Source organism: Nerophis ophidion, linkage group LG12 (genome assembly GCF_033978795.1).
Source record: "Nerophis ophidion isolate RoL-2023_Sa linkage group LG12, RoL_Noph_v1.0, whole genome shotgun sequence".
Classification (NCBI taxonomy): domain Eukaryota; kingdom Metazoa; phylum Chordata; class Actinopteri; order Syngnathiformes; family Syngnathidae; genus Nerophis; species Nerophis ophidion.
Genome location: NC_084622.1, coordinates 52,234,550 through 52,254,162, shown reverse-complemented (window position 1 = coordinate 52,254,162; position 19,613 = coordinate 52,234,550). Strand labels below are relative to the sequence as shown.

General features: G+C 41.9%; 1 protein-coding gene across 3 annotated transcripts in view; it reads right to left on the bottom strand.

Annotated features, from left to right (window-relative positions):
• LOC133563543 (tetraspanin-18B-like) overlaps nt 1-19,613 on the bottom strand; it is a 132,797-nt gene that overhangs the window by 51,706 nt on the left and 61,478 nt on the right. The window contains exon 1 of one of the 3 annotated variants that reach the window (XM_061917714.1): nt 2,346-2,697. The exons of the other annotated variants lie outside the window; for them this stretch is intronic. The gene's annotated coding sequence lies outside the window, so the exon portion shown is untranslated. Of the gene's footprint in view, nt 1-2,345; nt 2,698-19,613 lie in introns of those variants that run through there. 3 annotated transcript variants of the gene reach the window in all.

Genomic DNA, 19,613 nt, shown 5'->3' with positions numbered 1-19,613 from the left:
GAAAATGGATGGATGTTCCCCTCCAAGCCAACACTAATACACCAACTATGACTGTAAGCGGTAGAAAATGGATGGCTGTTCCCCTCCAAGCCAACACTAATACACCACCTATGACTGTAAGCGGTAAAAAATGGATGGATGCATGTTCCCCATCAAGCCAACACTAATACACCAACTATGACTGTAAGCGGTAGAAAATGGATGGCTGTTCCCCTCCAAGCCAACACTAATACACCACCTATGACTGTAAGCGGTAAAAAATGGATGGATGCATGTTCCCCATCAAGCCAACACTAATACACCACCTATGACTGTAAGCGGTAGATATGGATGGATGCATGCATGTTCCCCATCAAGCCAACAGTAATACACCACCTATGACTGTAAGCGGTAGATATGGATGGATGCATGTTCCCCATCAAGCCAACACTAATACACCACCTATGACTGTAAGCGGTAGAAAATGGATGGATGCATGTTCCACATCAAGCCAACACTAATACACCACCTATGACTGTAAGCGGTAGATATGGATGGATGCATGTTCCCCTCCAAGCCAACACTAATACACCACCTATGACTGTAAGCGGTAGAAAATGGATGGATGCATGTTCCCCTCCAAGCCAACACTAATACACCACCTATGACTGTAAGCGGTATAAAATGGATGGATGCATGTTCCCCATCAAGCCAACACTAATACACCACCTATGACTGTAAGCGGTAGAAAATGGATGGATGCATGTTCCCCATCAAGCCAACATTAATACACCACCTATGACTGTAAGCGGTATGAAATGGATGGATGCATGTTCCCCATCAAGCCAACACTAATACACCACTTATGACTGTAAGCGGTAGAAAATGGATGGATGCATGTTCCCCTCCAAGCCAACACTAATACACCACTTATGACTGTAAGCGGTAGAAAATGGATGGATGCATGTTCCACATCAAGCCAACACTAATACACCACTTATGACTGTAAGCGGTAGAAAATGGATGGATGCATGTTCCACATCAAGCCAACACTAATACACCACCTATGACTGTAAGCGGTATGAAATGGATGGATGCATGTTCCCCATCAAGCCAACACTAATACACCACCTATGACTGTAAGCGGTAGGAAATGGATGGCTGTTCCACATCAAGCCAACACTAATACACCACCTATGACTGTAAGCGGTAGATATGGATGGATGCATGTTCCCCATCAAGCCAACACTAATACACCACCTATGACTGTAAGCGGTAGAAAATGGATGGATGCATTTTCCACATCAAGCCAACACTAATACACCAGCTATGACTGTAAGCGGTAGAAATGGATGGATGGATGTTCCCCATCAAGCCAACACTAATACACCAGCTATGACTAAGCGGTATGAAATGGATGGATGCATGTTCCCCATCAAGCCAACACTAATACACCACCTATGGCTGTAAGCGGTAGAAAATGGATGGATGGATGTTCCCCATCAAGCCAACACTAATACACCAGCTATGACTGTAAGCGGTAGAAAATGGATGGATGCATGTTCCACATCAAGCCAACACTAATACACCAGCTATGACTGTAAGCGGTATGAAATGGATGGATGCATGTTCCCCATCAAGCCAACACTAATACACCACCTATGGCTGTAAGCGGTAGAAAATGGATGGATGGATGTTCCCCATCAAGCCAACACTAATACACCACCTATGGCTGTAAGCGGTAGAAAATGGATGGATGGATGCATGTTCCCCATCAAGCCAACACTAATACACCACCTATGGCTGTAAGCGGTAGAAAATGGATGGATGGATGTTCCCCATCAAGCCAACACTAATACACCACCTATGGCTGTAAGCGGTAGAAAATGGATGGATGGATGTTCCCCATCAAGCCAACACTAATACACCAGCTATGACTGTAAGCGGTAGAAAATGGATGGATGCATGTTCCACATCAAGCCAACACTAATACACCACCTATGACTGTAAGCGGTATGAAATGGATGGATGCATGTTCCCCATCAAGCCAAGACTAATACACCACCTATGGCTGTAAGCGGTAGAAAATGGATGGATGGATGTTCCCCATCAAGCCAACACTAATTCACCACCTATGACTGTAAGCGGTAGAAAATGGATGGATGGATGCATGTTCCCCATCGAGCCAACACTAATACACCACCTATGACTGTAAGCGGTAGAAAATGGATGGTTGCATTTTCCACATCAAGCCAACACTAATACACCAACTATGACTGTAAGCGGTAGAAAACGGATGGCTGTTCCCCCCAAGCCAACACGTCACAGTAACAACAGTTGACCGGTCAGCTGTCCGCCATACTTACAAAGTCGCTGAGCAGAACTTTAATGGTTGTGATGTGTCGGCAGTTGAGTACTCAGGACGAGCAGTAAGAGAAGGACAAGCGGTAAGAAGTAGAAGTGTGCTTGTGTTGGCGGGCCGGGAGTCCCTCAGCCTGCCACCTGGCCGCCGATAAAGGCCGGAGGTCTAATGCGACGTGCGGCGTGACGTCGGCTCCTGCGCTCACTTTGTCGGCTTGTGGGCGCGCAGACACGTTGCGTGTGTGTGGAAACATGCTTCTCTCATCCGCTCGACGTGGGCGGCACGCGGGCTGAGTGTGGCCGACACGACACGACCGCGTGGCCTCGCTTCAAGACGCCAACGTGCGGCGCGCAGATGACGTCATCGGCACGCCGGCTCTCTTTTGGGATTAGAGCGTGACGTAGGAGGTTAGACCCGGAAGACAATTTTTATTTTTTATTTAAAACATACATTTATAATTCACAAAAACACATATAGAGTATTAAATAATAAGAAATAATAATAATACAAATAAATATATATAAAAACAAAACAAGTTAAAGTAACAATGAATGTCACACACACTAGGTGTTTGTTTCATCACCCTTGATCACACCCTGGGAGGTGAGGGGAGCAGTGAACAGCAGCGGTGGCCAGGAATCATTTTTGATAATAATAATAATAATGGATTAGATCAGTGGTGGGCTTCACGGTGGCAGAGGGGTTAGTGCGTCTGCCTCACAATACAAAGGTCCTGAGTAGTCTGGGTTCAATCAATCAATCAATGTTTATTTATATAGCCCCAAATCAAAAATGTCTCAAAGGACTGCACAAATCATTACGACTACAACATCCTCGGAAGAACCCACAAAAGGGCAAGGAAAACTCACACCCAGCGGGCAGGGAGAATTCACATCCAGTGGGACGCCAGTGACAATGCTGACTATGAGAAACCTTGGAGAGGACCTCAGATGTGGGCAACCCCCACCACTCTAGGGGACCGAAAGCAATGGATGTCGAGCAGGTCTAACATGATACTGTGAAAGTTCAATCCATAGTGGCTCCAACACAGCCGCGAGAGTTCAGTTCAAAGCGGATCCAAGACAGCAGCGAGAGTCCCATCCACAGGAAACCATCTCAAGCGGAGGCGGATCAGAAGCGTAGAGATGTCCCCAACTGATACACAGGAGAGCGGTCCATCCTGGGTCTCGACTCTGGACAGCCAGTACTTCATCCATGGTCATCGGACCAGACCCCCTCCACAAGAGAGGGGGGGGCATAGGAGAAAGAAAAGAAGCGGCAGATCAACTGGTCTAAAAAGGAGGTCTATTTAAAGGCTAGATGAGTTTTAAGGTGAGACTTAAATGCTTCTACTGAGGTAGCATCTCAAACTGTTACCGGGAGGGCATTCCAGAGTACTGGAGCCCGAACGGAAAACGCTCTATAGCCCGCAGACTTTTTTTGGGCTCTAGGAATCCCGGGCTATGGATCTTTCTGTGTGGAGTTTGAATGTTCTCCCCGTGACTGCGTGGGTTCCCTCCGGGTACTCTAGCTTCCTCCCACCTACAAAGACATGCACATGGAAATAAGTAGATGGGCAACACTAAATGGTCCCTAGTGTGTGAATGTTGTCTGTCTATGGTCACGACTTGTCCAGGGTGTACACCGCTTTCCGCCCAATTGTAGCTGAGATAGGCGCCAGCGCCCCCCGCGACCACAAAAGGGAATAAGCAGTAGAAAATGGATGGATGGATGGATGGATGGATCAGTGGTTCTCAAATGGGGGTACTTGAAGGTATGCCAAGGGGTACGTGAGATTTTTTTAAAATATTCTAAAAATAGCAACAATTCAAAAATCCTTTATAAATATATTCATTGAATAGTACTTCAACAAAATATGAAAGTAAGTTCATAAAGTGTGAAAAGAAATTTAACAATGCAATATTCAGTGTTGACAGCTCGATTTTTTTGTGGACATGTTCCATAAATATTGATGTTAAAGATTTCTTTTTTGTGAAGAAATGTTTAGAAGTAAGTTGATGAATCCAGATGGATCTCTATTACAATCCCCAAAGAGGGCACTTTAAGTTGATGATTACTTCTATGTGGAGAAATCTGCATTTATCATTGAATCACTTGTTTATTTTCCAACAAGTTTTTTAATTATTGTTGTATCTTATTTTCCAAATAGTTGAAGAAAGACCACTACAAATGAGCAATATTTTGCACTGTTATACAATTTAATAAATCAGAAACTGATGACATAGTGCTGTATTTTACTTCTTTATCGCTTTTTTTCAACCAAAAATGCTTTGCTGTGATTAGGGGGTACTTGAATTAAAAACATGTTCACAGGGGGTACATCACTGAAAAAAGGTTGAGAACCACTGGATTAGATTTATATCGCGCTTTTGTATTATTAAACACTCAAAGCGCTCACAGAGAAGTGGGAACCCATCATTCATTCACACCTGGTGGTGGTAAGCTACATCTGTAGCCACAGCTGCCCTGGGGTAGACTGACGGAAGCGTGGCTGCCAGTTTGCGCCTACGGCCCCTCTGACCACCACCTGTCATTCATTCACCAGTCTGAGCGGCACCGGGGGCAAAGGGTGAAGTGTCCTGCCCAAGGACACAACGGCAGCCATTTGGATGTCAATAGGTGGGAAGCGAACCTGCAACCCTCAGGTTTCTGGCACATCCGCTCTACCCACTACGCCATGCCGCCCCATGGTGATTTAACCCCCAATTCCAAGCCTTGATGCTGAGTGCCAAGCAGGGAGGTAACGGGTACTTTTTATCTATATACATACATATAATGTACGTATAAACATATGTATAATGTGTATATATATATATATATATATATATGTATATATATATATATATATATATATATATATATATATATATGTATATATATATATATATATATACATACGTATACATATATACAAATATCCATATACAATTATAAAATCAATCAATCAATCAATGTTTACTTATATAGCCCTAAATCACTAGTGTCTCAAAGGGCTGCACAAACCACTACGACATCCTCGGTAGGCCCACATAAGGGCAAGGAAAACTCACACCCAGTGGGACATCGGTGACAATAATGACCCAGTGGGACGTCGGTGACAATGATGACTATGAGAACCTTGGAGAGGAGGAAAGCAATGGATGTCGAGCGGGTCTAACATGATACTGTGAAAGTTCAATCCACAATGGATCCAACACAGTCGCGAGAGTCCAGTCCAAAGCGGATCCAACACAGCAGCGAGAGTCCCGTTCACAGCGGAGCCAGCAGGAAACCATCCCAAGCGGAGGCGGATCAGCAGCGCAGAGATGTCCCCAGCTGATACACAGGCAAGCAGTACATGGCCACCGGATCGGACCGGACCCCCTCCACAAGGGAGAGTGGGACATAGAAGAAAAAGAAAAGAAACGGCAGATCAACTGGTCTAAAAAGGGAGTCTATTTAAAGGCTAGAGTATACAAATGAGTTTTAAGGTGAGACTTAAATGCTTCTACTGAGGTGGCATCTCGAACTGTTACCGGGAGGGTATTCCAGAGTACTGGAGCCCGAACGGAAAACGCTCTATAGCCCGCAGACTTTTTTTGGGCTTTGGGAATCACTAATAAGCCGGAGTCCTTTGAACGCAGATTTCTTGCCGGGACATATGGTACAATACAATCGGCAAGATAGGATGGGGCTAGACCGTGTAGTATTTTATACGTAAGTAGTAAAACCTTAAAGTCATATCTTAAGTGCACAGGAAGCCAGTGCAGGTGAGCCAGTATAGGAATATATGTAGGTATATATGTATATAAAGGTATATACAGTACAGGCGTAATATGATCAAACTTTCTTGTTCTTGTCAAAAGTCTAGCAGCCGCATTTTGTACCAACTGTAATCTTTTAATGCTAGACATGGGGAGACCCGAAAATGTACATATGAAAAAACTTTTTCTCGTTAGATTTCACCGGTTTGCTCTTCTATTCCACTCTTTATACATATTTTTCAAATAAAAATCAGATCCACAGTGCCAACAGAATCCAGACGTGACTAATGAGGACAAAGTCGTGACCAACATTCTTTCCTGTAGAAGACATTCGTAAGTGTTTCTACCAGCAGTCCATTTATGTTCATCTAGAGAAACCATATGTCTGCCATCTTTTCAATTGGCCTTGATGGGATTCTACATTGACAGCAACTACAAGATTGAAAAAATGAACTCTAACCCTACTGAGGGTACTGGTGGTGGTTCTCCTTGAAGCTGACACTTAGTATGATTAATGAAGTTAGTCCATCTCTTCCTTTGCTCCGTTCTCCAGTGGATGAACACAACAAGGACGCCTCGCACTTCTGGGGCAAGTCCTGTTGAGCATGACGCTGCAGTACAAATACTCATGAATACTGACCTCTCTAATTTAACCCTCGGCACAGGTCAAAATGCCTCAATGTGTCTTTTTACATCTACTTGCAAACAACCATGTCGACAAGGGAGTCTAGGCAAACCTTCATCCCAATTGAACCCCATCATTTCCTTCCTGATCCGTGACTTCAGGCACACAAGTGAACAACCCGCATCAGAACTCAGACAGGCCCCCTTGGCGGTGAGCAAGGCTCCCCGGAGGCGTTCCATGTAGCTTAATGAACATCCAATTAGGAGAGAATGAACCCTGGGCTGTGCTGTCAGACTGAGTAGTGTTTCAAGTGGACTGAATGCTAAGCAGCAGCAGCACCATGTGATCCTTTGGGGGGCAGAAGTACAAAAGGAGCTGGAACACATTGTGGACGTACTAAGGGAGTCAGTTCTTTCCATGCACTGATTACCTTTGATTTTTATTTTCACACCAACCTGTGAAGTCCCAGTTTCCAAGCTCCCTCTCTAAAGCCATGTAGGCCACACGCTGCGTGCCTTCCGTGCACAGTCCTTATTCTTTAGCGATGTGGTAATGGATCTAAAAGAAGAAAATGCTACATTCTGGTAAAGTAGCGCCAGTAGCGTTCAAGCTCCGGATCTAACCGATAACCAGAGGTGACGAAGTCTCCTCAAATTTGTAATGAAGTGAAAGTACTGGCACTTTAGAGCAGGGGTGTCCAAACTTTGTCACTTAAGGCAGTGGTCCCCAACCTTTTTGTATCCGCGGACCGGTCAACACTTAATAATTTGTCCCACGGCCCGGGGGGGGGTGTCCTTTTTTTTTCTTTTTTTTTTCTTCTTCTTTGTCAGGAAAAAGGGACGTTTTTGTCATGAAAGGGGGAGTTTTTTGTGGTTTGTGCACTATTTGTAAGTGTATATTGCATTTTTTATGTTGATTTAATAAAAAAATAAAAACTTTTTTTTTTTTTTTTTTTTTTATAAAAAATTCTTCCGCGGCCCGGTGGTTGGGGACCACTGACTTAAGGGCCATATTGGGCTAAAAAATATTGGCCAAGGGCAAAAAGCAGACTGCCTGTATAGTAAATACACACACACACACACACACACATATGTATATTGTATATATATATATTTTTTTCTACGGCTTATTCCCTTTGGGGTCGCAGTGGACGTTGGTGCCTATCTCAGCTACAATCGGGCGGAAGGCATTTTACACCCTGGACAAGTCGCCCCCTCATCGCAGGGCCAACACAGCTAGACAGACAGCATTCACACTCACATTCATATATATATATATATATATATATATATATATATATATATATATATATATATATACACACACAGTGGGGCAAAAAAGTATTTAGTCAGCCAGCGATTGTGCAAGTTCTCCCACTTAAAATGATGACAGAGGTCTGTAATTTTCATCATAGGTACACTTCAACTGTGAGAGACAGAATGTGAAAAAAAAATCAAGGAATTCACATTGTAGGAATTTTAAAGAATTCATTTGTAAATTATGGTGGAAAATAAGTATTTGGTCAATAACAAAAATTCAACTCAATACTTTGTAATATAACCTTTGTTGTTTTTGTTTCCATAAAGTAATACAATCATGTGTGCTTATGGACTGTATTGATCTATATTGATATATAATGTATATATTGGGTTTTTTATGTCGATTAATAATCAATTATTGATGAGGTGGCGACTTGTCCAGGGTGTACGCCGCCTTTTGCCCGATTGTAGCTGAGATAGGCACCGGCGCCCCCCGCGACCCCAAAGGGAATAAGCGGTAGAAAATGGATGGATGGATGGATATTATTACTATAATTTATTTTTCCCTTGTGCAGCCCGGTAGCGGTCCGCAGCCCAGTGGTTGGGGACCACTGCTATAAGCCACACTTGAAGTTCTTTCATGTTTTCAAAAATCAACAGTGCGCTTTATGTACGGATTATTTCTGGTTCTGCTTACCAACCTCCAAGCAGTATTTTTTGTTACATGGTGTAATGATGTGTGACCAGTAGATGGCAGTCACACATAAGCGATACATGGAGACTGCAATATGATGGCAGTAAACAACACCAAAACTGTAAATATTCCATTGAGAATACAGAACATTACACACTCAAAAATCTATCAAAATGTTTCATTACAACTTAGGTAAGCTCTGAAGTCGCACACCTTGATGGATTTTGGGTGCATTGCGGCTAGCATAGTCAGAGATGAAAGTATTATTATGGTGTTTGTATAAGGACTGCAAAAGAGCACCTATTAGCAGACATATTATCTGGCGTTTTGTCCTGCAATATTATGCAAACAACTTTACTTAACGTCTGGTACCTGCTGATCTGTAATTGGGATCTGCATATGTCCTGAAAATGTGACACTGTAGTTGATAACCTTTTACTTTTTCTCTGTTTTCTAGTTATGGGACATTTTTAATTAGTGAATTATATTTGTGAAGTGAATTATATTTATATAGCGCTTTTTCTCTAGTGACTCAAAGCGCTTTACATAGTGAAACCCAATATCTAAGTTACATTTAAACCAGTGTGGCTGGCACTGGGAGCAGGTGGGTAAAGTGTCTTGCCCAAGGACACAACGGCAGTGACTAGGATGGCGGAAGCGGGAATCGAACCTGCAACCCTCAAGTTGCTGGCACGGCCACTCTACCAACTCTACCAACCGAGCACGGCCACTCTACCAACCGAGCTAAACTTTATTTAACTTTTAATTTTCCTGAAGGAACACTCCTGACGGAATAAATAAAGTACTATCTAATCTAATTCATCCGCCACAGTTGCCATTTCTAATATAAAGTAGTGTAAAGTTCTTACTTATATCTGTCAGTAAACTCGCTATGAAAGCGCTAAAACATACCGGTGTAGTGACTTTACATTATTCACCCGAGGAACTTTACTTATTAGAGAGTTCCAGTCAGACGGTTTGTCACGGGACATATTTCCGGCGTTGATGTTGCACTAGTGAGCCACAGATGAGGAGATGCTGCTCCGTTATTGATTGAAGTAAAGTCTGGATGTCATTAAAACAGTTAGCTCCATCTTTTGACACTTCTTCCACTCCCGTCCTTGCACGCTACACCGCTACAACCAAGATGACGGGCCCACAAGACCCGCCCACAAAACGGCGCATCCTGAAGCGACTGTCAGAAAGCGACTTGAAGATGATGTGTAAAACATCATCTATGCAACATTTTGAGGAAAGAACCACCATTACATGTTATGTAGACCACAAGGACGTCTTTTACATTTAGAAAAAAAATCATAATAAGATCCCTTAAATGTGCTTTTTGTATGAACATCAATAAAGATGTCCGATAATGGCCTTTTTTCCGATATCCGATATTCCGATATTGTCCAACTCTCAATTACAGATTCCGATACCAACCGATACCGATATATACAGTGGTGGAATGAACACATTATTATGCCTCATTTTGTTGTGATGCCCCGCTGGATGCATTAAACTATGTAACACAGTTTTACAAAATAAATCAACTCAAGTTATGGAAAACAAATGCCAACATGGCACTGCCATATTTAAAATTGAAGTCACAAAGTGCATTATTTTTTTTTAAACATGCCTCAAAACAGTAGCTTGGAATTCGGGACATGCTCTCCTTGAGAGAGCATGAGGAGGTTGAGGTGGACGGGGTTGTATATTGTAGCGTCCCGGAAGAGTGAGTACTGCAAGGGGTTCTGGGTATTTCTTCTGTTTTATTTATGTTGTATTACGGTGCGGATGTTCTCCCGAAATGTGTTTGTCATTCCTGTTTGGTGTGGCTTCACAGTGTGGCGCATATTTACACTTATTTTTAGCTAAGTACCGTGTGACTTGTTGAAGGGTGGACTAGCAAAAACTGTCTGCTTAACTGTGCATATGACAATAAAACAATATTGAATATTTGTAACAGTTTTAAAGTTGTTTATACAGCCACCCTCAGTGTGATCTGTATGGCTGTTGACCAAGTATGCATGCATCCACTTGTGTGTGTGAAAAGTCGTAGATATTATGTGATTGGGTCGGCACACAAGGGCAGTGCCTTTAAGGTTTATTGGCACTCTGTACTTCTCCCTTCGTCTGTGTACCACTCCATACAGCAGCGTTTTAAAAAGTCATGCATTTTACTTTTTGAAACCGTTACTGATCATTTCCGATATTACATTTTAAAGCATTTAATATATCGGTAGTCCGATATTACCGGACATCTCCAAAAAAAAAACATGAATAGATCTGATTATCGTTAGTGTGCCTTATAATCCGGTGCGCCCTATGGTCTTGAATATATGTTATCTACATATTTAAAAGTGGGCTTCACGGTGGTATAGGGGTTAGTGCGTCTGCCTCACAATACGAAGTTCCTGCAGTCCTGGGTTCAAATCCAGGCTCGGGATCTTTCTGTGTGGAGTTTGCATGTTCTCCCCGTGAATGCGTGGGTTCCCTCCGGGTACTCCGGCTTCCTCCCACCTCCAAAGACATGCACCTGGGGATAGGCCCCTCCCACTTCCAAAGACATGCACCTGGGGATAGGCCCCTCCCACTTCCAAAGACATGCACCTGGGGATAGGCCCCTCCCACCTCCAAAGACATGCTCCTGGGGATAGGCCCCTCCCACCTCCAAAGACATGCACCTGGGGATAGGCCCCTCCCACCTCCAAAGACATGCACCTGGGGATAGGCCCCTCCCACCTCCAAAGACATGCACCTGGGGATAGGCCCCTCCCACTTCCAAAGACATGCACCTGGGGATAGGCCCCTCCCACCTCCAAAGACATGCATCTGGGGATAGGCCCCTCCCACCTCCAAAGACATGCTCCTGGGGATAGGCCCCTCCCACCTCCAAAGACATGTACCTGGGGATAGGCCCCTCCCACCTCCAAAGACATGCACCTGGGGATAGGCCCCTCCCACCTCCAAAGACATGCACCTGGGGATAGGCCCCTCCCACCTCCAAAGACATGCACCTGGGGATAGGCCCCTCCCACCTCCAAAGACATGCACCTGGGGATAAGCCACTCCTACCTCCAAAGACATGCACCTGGGGATAGGTTGATTGGGAACACTAAAAAATGGTCACTAGTGTGTGAATGTGAGTGTGAATGTTGTCTGTCTATCTGTGTTGGCCCTGCGATGAGGTGGCAACTTGTCCAGGGTGTACCCTGCCTTCCACCCGAGTGTAGCTGAGATAGGCGCAAGCGCCCCCCGCGACCCCGAAAGGGAATAAGCGGTAGAAAATGGATGGAGGGATGTTTAAAAGTTATATTGTTAGTCAACTTTTCCGAGAAACATGCCAAAATGGTGGAAAAAAACCCAGCTGTAAGTTAATTCTAACATAAGCACGTACTTCCACGGAAAAATCCATTCTGCAGCTCCAAAGATGAAGCAAGTGGAAGGTGGAGGAGCATCGGGAGCTTTTTGCCACAAAAGTGCGGAGAGCATGTGATGAAGATGGATTGATGTCTGCTTCAATAGTTAGTGTGTGTGTTGGCTACACTCGCAAGAGCAGAGATTTCCATTCCTTCATGTCGGCACCTTGATTCGGGTGATACGGGATACAAACTAGGTGTGGAGCTGGATCGATAACCAAGCTCAGGAACATGCTGCAGCTCCTGCCTGCTCTGCTGCTTGTCCATCAGTCAACCACACTATGAACTAAGACTGGGCGATATATGGAATATACTCGATGTATCGCGGGTTTGTCTCTGTGCGGTATAGAAAATGACTATATTTTGATATTGGAGTATACGTTCTCACGCAGTTGCTTTTTAGCTGCAGGCATTACACTTCAGACTAGTCTCACTCTTTCTTGTCTCTCCTCACAGAGACGTAAAGAAGCTCGCCTTCTTACATACGTCACATACTGTAGCAACGTCACTCTCTCGTGGAGCAGAGAGGTAGCGATGTGGGTAAAGTTAACTGTGATGCTAGCGGAGTGGTGCGAGTGGTAATACGAGAGAACGAAGGTGCAAATCTGGTAACAAATGAAGGAAGAATAATTAATTCCCAAGAAAAACAGCAGGGGGTCCATCGTCTGGTGGTGGTTTGGCTTCAAGCGGGAAAATGTTGAACAGATAACCGTAATTCTTCAAGTGTGCGGCAAAAGCGTTGCTACAAAAAGTAGAATTACTGCTAATTTGTAGCATCATTTGAAAAGTCACCTGCTAGAGCAGGGGCGCTCACACTTTTTCTGCAGGTGAGCTACTTTTCAATTGACCAAGTCGAGGAGATCTACCTCATTCCTATTTATAATTTATATTTATTTATTTATGAAAGAGACATTTTTGTTAACAAGTTAATGGTGTTTAATGATAATACAAGCATGTTTAACACACATAGATTCCTTTCTTTCATGAAGACAAGAATATAAGTTGCTGTATTACCTGATTCTGATGACTTGCATTGATTGGAATTAGACAGTGGTGCTGATAACGTCCGCATTTTCAAATGGAGGAAAAAAAAAGTCCTCCTTTCTGTCCAATACCACATGAAAGTGGTTGGATTTGGCATCTCATTTGTCCAACATGCATACTCGTTTTTAAACACTTTGTTATGAGAGTAGCATATGTGTGTGTGGCCCTTTAATATCTGGCAGCAGGTGAGTGACGTCAGTGAGTGTGCGGGTGGGCAAGCAAGTGAGAAAGCGGTCGCTGAGGGCGGGGGAGAAATACATTGGCATCAAACTCCGTAGCTTGCTAGCTTGTGCGCGCTAGCTTTCTGAGACTCTTATTTTGTTAGCACAGGCAGGATGAAACAGGTCTTTTATGGTGAAGACAGGAACTGTGCAGTCGATCTTTAGAGTTTTGACAGTTGGTACGGAGTCTCTAGAAATAAAATGTGTTTCTCTGCGTCCGCCCTGTTAGTGATTTTTTTTTTTCAAATATGAGCTTGCAGCAGCCAGTGTCATCTCACAAGATCCTCGGGTGCCGAGAATGTCAAACAACTGACGAAAGTGAAGTCTTGGTATGATTGATGATTGCTCATTTTTATGTCTATTTTTTAATGCCTGGCTTGAGATCGACTGACACACCCTCCGAGATCGACCAGTAGATCGCGATCGACGTAATGCCCACCCCTGTGCTAGAGAATGAAAAGTGCTTGAAACTCCGCATGTCAACATCTCCATTCTGTGCCACACCAACAAAGTGCCCAAACAACCATTTCCACATCAACACCGTATGAAATAAATAGTCAACAACAGAATGTGAGGACTCTTCTTCGGCATGGTAATGACGGTGTTGTTTTCCCGTGGATGCGTCGAAGCAGAACACAGCATAGGTAAAATAAAGGTATTTATTTAATAATAAAAGGGCTAGAAACCAAAAACACTGGTGTGAAGAGAAAAGGTAAACAAAAGACACTAGCGTGAAAGCTAGGATACACACAAGGAAAACTAAAAACTTGGTACGAGGACACAAAAAAGTAAACCAAAACATTCCGCATGAAAGCTGGAATATCAAGTGGCTTAGCGTAAGAGCTAGCGAGAAAATACATACGAAGGTTGATGCGCGTGGAAAAAATTAGGATCCGAGAATGAATAACGAAAAGGGCGAGTTTAAATAAGGGAGGTGATTAGAAGAAAAACAGGTGTGCGTAGATAACAAGGAGCAGGTGAACTAATGAGCTACCATGGTGACAGACTAAACAGGAAATAAAGACGTTAAACAACAGGGTAATACTAAAATTGAACAATAAACCAGAATATGTACAGATCCGAGCAGCGGATCGCAACACAGAAGGAGATAACGTCCGCAGGAACCTACCACATAGCGAAGGAAATACACTATTTGATTTCCTATTATGCAGATCATTTTTATTATTGAAATATCTTGTGTGACATCATGCACAAAAGTGCACTTTATTTGTTTTAAACTATTGTAGTGGCGTTCTGTACAAAAAGTGCACTTTAATTTAGTGTTGTTTTGATATGTCATCTTAGTGACATCATGCACAAAAGTGCACTCATAGTTTGTTTTAAAATGTCTCTGAAAATCTTGCACTTTCTGTTTTGGAAATGACATGAATGTTTGTGCCACTGCTTAATAACTGTTTCATAAATACACTTTTAGTTGTGATTTTCCTCTTTGCATGAAAGTTTAAAAGTAACATATATGAATGCAGTATGAAGAAGAATGTTTGAATGTAGACACATAGAATCATCATACTGCTGTGATTATATGCATCAAGTGTTCATTCAAGGCTAAGGCAAAATATGGAGATATATATGCTGTATCGTCACATGGCCTAAATATATCCAGATATTAATAAAAGACCATATGGCCCAGCCCTATGATGAACACCTCGATACTTAGACCATGCCGCCTGGTAGGAGTCAGCTCTGAGTCTCACCACCGATTCATTGCTGTTGGGAATTTCCAAATTGAATTTGATAATTGAGCAATTTGCAATAAATGCTCAAGGATGTAAAGAATTGTCATGACAACTGCACGTAGAGGGCTTTTTAGGACTTTTATTTCTTAGTTTCTGCAACACATTTTATTACAAAACCCAAAAGCAGTGAAGTTGGCATGTTTTGTAATTCGTCAATAAAAAGAGAATACAATGATTTGCAAATCCTTTTCCACTTGGAATCAATTGAATAGACTGCAAAGACAAGATATTTAATGTTCTATCTGGTAAACTTGTTTTTTTTTGTTGCAAATAATCATTACGTTAGAGTTTAACAGCAGCACACAAAAAGTCTGCGGGCTATAGAGCGTTTTCCGTTCGGGCTCCAGTACTCTGGAATGCCCTCCCGGTAACAGTTCGAGATGCTACCTCAGTAGAAGCATTTAAGTCTCACCTTAAAACTCATTTGTATACTCTAGCCTTTAAATAGACTCCCTTTTTAGACCAGTTGATCTGCCGTTTCTTTTCTTTTTCTCCTATGTCCCACTCTCCCTTGTGGAGGGGTCCGGTCCGATCCGGTGGCCATGTACTGCTTGCCTGTGTATCGGCTGGGGACATCTCTGCGCTGCTGATCCGCCTCCGCTTAGGATGGTTTCCTGCTGGCTCCGCTGTGAACGGGACTCTCGCTGCTGTGTTGGATCCGCTTTGGACTGGACTCTCGCGACTGTGTTGGATCCATTGTGGATTGAACTTTCACAGTATCATGTTAGACCCGCTCGACATCCATTGCTTTCCTCCTCTCTAAGGTTCTCATAGTCATCATTGTCACCGACGTCCCACTGGGTGTGAGTTTTCCTTGCCCTTATGTGGGCCTACCGAGGATGTCGTAGTGGTTTGTGCAGCCCTTTGAGACACTAGTGATTTAGGGCTATATAAGTAAACATTGATTGATTGATTGCAAAAAGGGGCACTTTTACCAGTGTGTTACATGGCCTTTCTTTTAACAACACTCTGTAGATGTTTGGGAACTAAGGAGACACATTTTTGAAGCTTTTCAGGCGGAAATCTTTCTCATTCTTGCTTGATGTACAGCTTAAGTTGTTCAACAGTCTCTGTTGTGGTATTTTAGGCTTCATAATGCACCACACATTTTCAATTTCTGGACTACAGGCAGGCCAGTCTAGTACCCGCACTCTTTGACTATGAAGCCACGCTGTTGTAACAATGACTATGTGGTACTTTTGGATAAAACAAGGCTATTTGAACTGTTCTGTGACCAGTGTTTGACCCTCAGATGTGTGCATCAGATGAGCTGAAGATGTCTCGTGCAGCACAGATGGCGGCCAGACATAAACAAAAGGGGATTTAAAGAAAGAAAACCAAACACAAAAGGACAATTAGAAGCCTTGACGTGCTTAGGAGCACATACCACACAGCAGATCAAAAACACAAGTGTCCCTATGTCACTCAACTCTAAAAGACGCAACTTGGGTAAAAAAAAACGAGGCGATCATCCTGGGAAATAACCCCTTTTTTTTTTTTTTTTTTTTTTTTTTTTTTAACATTCCGCCGGGGTTATTTTTAGGGCATGTGAGAAACTATCCAGCGCTCGGTTAAAGTAGCTGGTTTCCACGGCAACCCGGATACGGTGTGAGAGTGGCCTTTGTCCTCAGAGCAGTGTTTGGCACCCCACTTATCACTCGTTCCTGTCGGGAAACAAAGGGGAGCCCAGCTCAGCACTTTACTAGTTAGGTCAGCCGTTTGTCTAACTTTTTTGGTGAGGTCATATATTTACCTCAGCACATTCCTGAGGGGAGAAGAAGTAACTCCCTGCAACATTGAAAGTTCCATATCTTCAGTTCAATGAAAGAAATTTAAATCTGGCAAAAAACAAACAAACCAGCGACTAATTTGTGTTCCAAGATCAAAACAGAGCCTTAAGGAGATAAGATGTGAATGTCCCCCAGATGAAAGACAATATGTCTTACATGGATTACAAACCCAAAAGAGAATTCATTACTTTAATGACAAAAAGCAGTATTCATGATGCTGTTTGCTCCGTCAAAAAACTGCATCTGAATATGATGATGTCATTCTACTGCCTAATATGTAGCTCAGTGATCCTCAAAAGGCAAACATGGGACTTGAGGGCATCATGATACACACACATACATACACACATATACATACACACATGTACATACAAAGACATACATACACACATATACATACACACATATACATACACACATGTACATACACACATGTACATACACACGTACATATACAAGTATACATACACACATGTACATATACACATACACATACACACATATACATACACACATGTACATACACACATATACATACACACACGTACATACACACATGTAAACACATACACACATGTACATACACACATGTACATACATACACAAATGTACATACTTACACACATGTACATACATACACATGTACTTACACACACATATACACACACATACATACACACATCTACATACACATATATACATAAACATATACATACACACATGTACATACACACATATACATACACACATATACATACACACATGTACTTACACACGTGTACATACACACATGTACATACACACATATACATACACACATGTACTTACACAAGTGTACATACACACATATATACATACACACACGTACATACACACATGTAAACACATACACACATGTACATACACACATGTACATACATACACAAATGTACATACTTACACACATGTACATACATACACATATACATACACACACATACATTCACATATATACATACACACATGTAAATACATACAAACATGTACATACACATATACATACACACATGTACATACACACATATACATACACACGTACATATACACGTATACATACACACATACATACACACATGTACATATACACATATACATACACACATATACATACACACATGTACATACACACATGTACTTACACACACATATACACACACATACATACACACATCGACATACACACATATACATACACACATATACATACACACATGTACATACACACATATACATACACACATATAAATACACACATGTACTTACACACGTGTACATACACACATGTACATACACACATATACATACACACGTGTACTTACACACGTGTACATACACACATGTACATACACACATATATACATACACACATATATACATACACACATGTACATACACACATGTAAATACATACACACATGTACATACATACACACATGTACATACACACATGTACATACATACACACATGTACATACACAAATGTACATACATACACACATGTACATACATACACATATACATACACACATACATTCACATATATACATACACACATGTACATACACACATGTAAATACATACAAACATGTACATACACATATACATACACACATGTACATAGATACACACATGTACATACACATATGTACATACATACACACATGTACATACACAAATGTACATACATACACACATGTACATACATACACATATACACACACACACATACATTCACATATATACATACACACATGTGCATACACACATGTAAATACATACAAACATGTACATACACAAATGTACATACACACATGTACATACACACATGTACATACACACATGTAAATACATACACACATGTACTTACACACATGTAAATACATACACACATGTACATACACACATGTATATACACTAGGGCTGGGCAACGATTAAAAATTTTAATCGAAGTTAACCGCACAATTTCTCCGATTAATCGCGATTAACTGCATTGTATACGCAAAGCCCAATAATGAATTCAAAAGTAGTGTGTAGTGCACCTTTATTGGAATATTCTCCCACATGAACAAAAGCGCCAAAACATTTGTTGTGCAAACACAATTTAAATCAGTCCTTGTTAAACAGTAGCAGTTAAATAGCATATTTTATGAAAATCAACTCAAAAAATGTAAATACAAACATTTAAGCTTATTGCCACTGCCAGGGTATTTAAGTTATCCTGTTTGTTATGGAAAATAAATATAATCTACATACAAATCTCTGAGCCACAATCATAACATCTGAACAGGCAATTTCTGAGGTAACAGCAGAAACATTTTTTTTATCAGGGATCTTATGTTTAAAAAACCTATATTATAGGTAGTGGGCTGTTTTAGGGAATTTTTGATTAAATTATCCGTAGTAGCAATATTAATAATGTTGTGTTTATTCTGCGTAGTGCACTTAAAATAATCATGACCATATTTAGGAATTGATATGAAGGGAATTTTCCGATTGTTTGATGCTATGAGCCAGGGAATAAAAGAACTACCCTACCCAGCATGCAACAGGAGTGACGAGCATGCGCGGTAGCCCGGTATAGGTTGTGTCGCCATGACGGCATCTTGTATGTTGTGATATGCACGCTCTGAAAGTAAACGTTAAGAACTCAGCCAACACTC